This window comes from Apodemus sylvaticus, chromosome 20 (assembly GCF_947179515.1).
Source record: "Apodemus sylvaticus chromosome 20, mApoSyl1.1, whole genome shotgun sequence".
In the NCBI taxonomy this organism is placed as follows: domain Eukaryota; kingdom Metazoa; phylum Chordata; class Mammalia; order Rodentia; family Muridae; genus Apodemus; species Apodemus sylvaticus.
Genome location: NC_067491.1, coordinates 15,863,484 through 15,868,667, shown reverse-complemented (window position 1 = coordinate 15,868,667; position 5,184 = coordinate 15,863,484). Strand labels below are relative to the sequence as shown.

General features: G+C 42.7%; 1 pseudogene; it reads left to right on the top strand.

Annotated features, from left to right (window-relative positions):
- The first annotated feature begins 338 nt into the window (after nucleotides 1-338).
- On the top strand, nucleotides 339-3,489 carry LOC127671317 (centromere-associated protein E-like; annotated as a pseudogene).
- Nucleotides 3,490-5,184: the final 1,695 nt, after the last annotated feature.

The window sequence follows — 5,184 nt, the reverse complement described above, 5'->3', positions numbered from 1 at the left end:
AAACCATGGTCTCCATGTAGAAACCATTATAGACTGTATTCATATGCTTAGTTTAAGATCCGCTATTTCTCTTTATCTTTAAGAGAGCATCATTTGACGCATTAACATAAGGAGTATTCATATGCTTAGCCATGCTAGCAAACTGGAGGGTGGTCAGAGTTTCATCAAATGATACTGGAGTAATTGTGCAGATGATACGTGTCTTCGCATTTCCTCCCAAGGGATTTTGAAGAATTCGTGTCAGTTTGCAATCTCGGTAATTTATGAAACCACCAACCTGTCACCAACCTGTCCGTCACTGAGTTTCTTTTATGGTTTCATTATGGGTTTCTCACCATATGAGTCGTTCTCATACCATTTTTAGGATGATTTTGGAAATCAGAGAAAAGGGTGAATCTTACAATTGTGATGGCTCTTATCAAGGTGTCTCATCTGAATTTGGTGGATCTTGCAGTCCGTGAAAGAGCTGCTCAAACAGGAGCTGAAGGTGTTCAACTGAAGGAGGCTGTTCTAGAAATTACAACTTGATTTTGGGACAAGTGATTAAGAAACTCAGTGATGGACACGTTGGTGACAGACAGGTTGGTGGGTTCATAAGTTACCGAGACAGCAAATTGACACAAATTCTTCAAAATCCCTTGGGAGGAAATTCAAAGACACGCATCATCTGCACAATTACTACAGTATCATTTGAAGAAACTCTGACCACCCTCCAGTTTGCTAGCATGGCTAAGCATATGAATACTCCTTATGTTAATGATGCGTCAAATGATGATGTTCTCTTGAAAAGATAAAGAGAAATAGCGGATCTTAAAAAAACAGTTGGAGGAGGTAAATACAAAGACTCAGGCACAGGAAATGGCAAAGAATCAACTGTCCCAGCTTCTGGATGAAAAAGACTTGCTTCAGAAAGTTCAGGATGAGAAAATTCAGAACCTGAAGTGGATGCTGGTGACGTCATCTTCTCTTGCAATGCAACAGGAGCTAGAGATTAAAAAGAAATGAAGAGTTACTTGGTGCTACGGCAAAATGAAGGATTCAAATTATGAAAAGGAATTTAAAATCCCAACAAACATACAAGAAAATGTAAAACTTCTGTGACTTTTTGAGAGAGAATTCTATCATGTAGTCGGGAGAGAGTGCACTCTTGGGAGTCTGCAGTGTTTGGTAGCACTCTGGAGCCATTGCCTGAGGAGGAATGGAGCTCAGCCTCCATGCTCCTAAGCGAGGAAACCATAAATGTGAGTTGAACTCAATGCCAATATAATGATCTCGTGTAGACTATGAACAGCTGAGAAAATGAAGACTTGAAATTGAAATTAAAAGGAAACAAAATGAGTTAGAGGAATTTGAGTTTCCAGAACAGAAAGAAGAAAAAGATCAAGACATGCAACTAATGCATGAAGTTTCCAACTTAAAGAATTTAATTAAACATGCAGAAGAATATAATCAAGGTCTAGAGAATGAACTAAGTTCAAAAGTAGAGCTTCTTAAAGAAAAAAAGAGGACCAGATTAAGAACCTGCAGGGATACATAGATGCCCAGAGTCAGAAAAGATGAAGATAGATGTGTCCTACTCACCGGACACCACTGAAGACCAGAAAACAGGCAATGCGCACTGTCTGATTTGGACACAGTAGCCCTTGATGCCAAGAGAGGCATCCTTCCTTAGAAGTGAAAATCTGCGGCTGAAGGAGAAAATTAATGAACTTTTAGATTCTTGTAAGCAAATAGTAAATGACATTCAGGTGTATCAATGCCAACTGGAAGCAAAAAAAACCTGCAACTGATCTGGATAAGGAATTACGGTCGGCTTTTCAAGAAATGTCAAAACTCGGCCTCCTGGTAGACGGCAAAGGTTTATAGTCTAATTTGGAATTGGGAAAAAAAATTACTGACCTCCAAACAGAACTAAATAAAGAAACTTTGCAAAAAGAAGTTAACTTGCTGTTGGAGTTGAAATCTTTATGTCTGAGGTGGAGATGCTGAGGAAAGTTGCATGAGAAATGTGAAGAACTCTAGGAACAGAAAGAGAAAAACTTTTCTGAAATAGCTCAGAAAGACAGTAGAATTCAAGGTTTGCTTGAGGAGATTGGAAACACTAAAGATGACCTTGGGGCTTCCAGGCTGAGTCAGAGGCGCAGTGAGGAGGTGTGGCCGGCCCTGAGAAGCCTGGGCATGGAGCTGGAGCTCAGGCATGAGGGGGCCCTGGAGGAGAGCAAGAGGAAGAAGCAAGAGGAAGAAGCAGGAGATGGCAACGCTCTCCAAAGAAGCAGAGTGCCTGGCTCTGGATTCATGAGGGCCGAGCTTTCTCACAAGACTCAGGAGCTTGAGCGGAAAACAGTTGAGGCTCCAGAAAGGCTGAATAAAATGGAGGAGCTGAGAGACGAGGTAGAAAGCAGAGACTCTAGCCTGCAGTCTGTAGAGAAGGAGAAAGCTCTGCTCAGGGAGCAGCTGCAGCAAACCTTGGAGGAAGAGAGCCTTAACCCAAGAAGAGAAAGACCTAAAGCTAAACTCCAGGAGAGCCTGCAGACTGAGGGACCAACTCAACAGTGACATCCAGGACATGGTGAACATGAATATAGATACTCAAGAACAGTTACTAAATGCTCTCCAGTCTTTGAAACACCAGGAAACAATTAACATGCTGAAATGAAAACTTCTGAGGAAATGCCCAGTAATTTGCATACAAAAGAAGGGGGAGGAGCTGGAGATGAAGCTCAGCTGGAAGGAATAGATGAACAGAATCTGCTGGCTGAAAAGTGCCCACACATTGGTCCTTGGTGGTAAGGACAATGGAGAAACTGAGGAACAGGAAAATAGACTCTCTAATGCAGGAGAGTAGTGGACTCCAACAGACACTGGAAACTATTAGAGCAGAAAAGGAACAACTGAAGATGGACCTAAAGGAAAATATTGAAATGAGTATTGAAAACCAGGAAGAGTTAAGAATTCTTAGAGATGAACTTAAAAGGCAACAAGAGATAGCTGCACAGGAAAAAGATCGTGCCACGGAGAAGAGAGAAGAGCTCTCCAGGGCGCAGGAGAGACTGGCACAAGTAGAAATAGAAGCTAAAGGACAAGGACCAGAAACTCCCAAGAGACACAGCAGCAACTTCTTAGTACACAAGAAGCTATGAATAAGATACGGGCAGAGGCGACCGAAGTGGAGAGCTTAGAGAATGAATTCAGGTGCCAAGGATTGGCATTGGAGCTTGTGGAAACAGACTGGAGTTAGCTCAGAAACTTCATGAAAATTATGAGCAGATGAAATCTATACTCAAATAAACGATCTGAAAGAATTACTGGAGTCATTTGAAATAGAGAAAAAGCAACTTAAAGAATATGCAAAAGAAATCGAAGCTGCTGACCTACATACAAGAACTAAACATTGCTCACATGAATCTGAAAGAACCAAGAAACCAAAGACAGACACACGTGGACAAACTGATGCACCAAAGACAATACATAGAGAGGGAACACTTGTAACCAGGACTAAAAATACCTCCAGTAGGGTCCATAGAGGAAACAGGACGTCTCCAGGTTTCCCCTTGTCCCTAGGAGAGTTTTGAAATCCATTTTCCTTCTCTTCTCTTTCTCTCTCATCTTTCTAACATCGTCTTTGGTTGGTTGTTTTTTACTCTTTTTATTTTATTCCCTATTCCTCTTCCTGTTGCAGTTCTAGGCTGCGGACAATTTGCCTAATAAAATTCACCATCCCAATTTGCTGTCACACCCTAGCTGTTTTAACCTTAATTCCAGTACCCTGTTGCTTAAGCAAGTCTACCAATTGATCTACTTACTAATTGTAAGGTGGAACCTGCCGTCTCCATCGTGCCATCCTGACATACTTGGCCTGATGCAGGCCTTACTCTTACTTTGTTTCTTGCACCATATATTCCCCAACACGTTCGTCTTCCTTGCCAGCTGGCTTTGCTTTGAACGATGCAGTCAGGAGCGTCAGGATCTCCTCTCTTTCCCAGTCTTGGTGGAACTTCAATTTGACAGCACCCGCCACAGTACCGAGTATTGGGCGTAGGCCTGTGGTATTAACAGAAGACACAGACATGGGTCATTCTGTAAGGAGAATGTCCAATAACTTATAAGCCAATAGTCAAGACATGTAAAACATACTTATACCTTTAAAACCAATCAAACAAAAGTGAAGTGACTACACAAATCTTATAAGTTTAAACCAAATAATTTTTTTTCTAGCTTTAGTTTCAAGAGAAAAAGCACTTTGGACCCAATAATCACAATTGCAGAGATTTCTCTAGGAGGAATAACCATCAGCCTACTTGCCCTAGAACTTGAGAAGCTGCTGGCCCCTTTAAAAGCAGCTTTTCTCCAGCTGTGCTTGACTCCTAGCTAAATGCAGGGCAGCTTAAATCAGCCTCTGCTGTGTAAACTGAGACTGGATAAAGAGATGCACCTCCAGCAGAAAAATTTTTTACCATTTTTTCTTTTCAACATGAAATACAGAACAATCATTCAGAGGGGAGTGCTCTCAGCCAACAATTGGACAAGGTTCCCAATGGAGGAGCTAGAGGAAAAAACCCAAGAAGCTGAAGGAGCTTGCATCACCATAGGGGGAACAACAATACAAACCAACCAGTATCCCCAGAGCTCCCAGGAACCAAACTACTGTCTTAGTCAGGGTTTCCATTCTTGCACAAACATCATCAAGAAGCAAGTTGGAGGAAAAGGGATATTCAACTTACACTTCCACATTGCCGTTCATCATGAAAGGAAGTTGGGACTGGAACTCAAGCAGGTCAGGAAGCAGGCGCTGATACAGAGACCATGGAGAGATGTTCCTTCCTGGCTTGCTTCCCCTGGCTTGCTCAGCCTGCACTCTTATAGAACCCAAGACCCAGAGATGATACCACCCACAAGGGGCCCTTCCCACTTGATCACTAATTGAGAAAATGTCTGACAGCCGGATCTCAAGGAGGCACTTCCCCAACTGAAGCCACTTTCTCTGATAACTTCAGCCTGGGTCAAGTTGACGCACAAAACCAGCCAGTAAAACTACCAACTAAAGAGTACACATGGAGGGACCCATGGCTCCAGATGCATATGCAGCAGAGGATGGCCTTGTTAGACATCAAAGGAAGGAGAGGCCCTTGGTCCGAGATGGCTTGATGGCCCAGCATAGGGGAACACCGGGACAGGGAAGCCGGA